Below are 245 nucleotides of genomic sequence, written 5' to 3'. Positions count from 1 at the left end.
TATTTAAATAGATACAATTTTACAAAAAAGTAGATTATTTAGCACATTTTTAATTTAAATAATCCGTCCATGTGGTAGAGATAAAGTAAAGCCGGTTGATCATTATGGTATCGACTGCTTTGCACTCACTTTTCCACAGATCAACACGGTGTTTTACGTAACTGTGGTTTGGCTGCATGCTCCAGGCGCTCCTGCTCGCTCCTGCTCGCTCCTGCTCGCTCTGTGGCTTCTGCATTTTGTTGTGT

The sequence above is a fragment of the Oryzias melastigma genome, linkage group LG23 (genome assembly GCF_002922805.2).
Source record: "Oryzias melastigma strain HK-1 linkage group LG23, ASM292280v2, whole genome shotgun sequence".
Lineage (NCBI taxonomy): Eukaryota > Metazoa > Chordata > Actinopteri > Beloniformes > Adrianichthyidae > Oryzias > Oryzias melastigma.
This window is presented reverse-complemented; position numbering follows the sequence as displayed.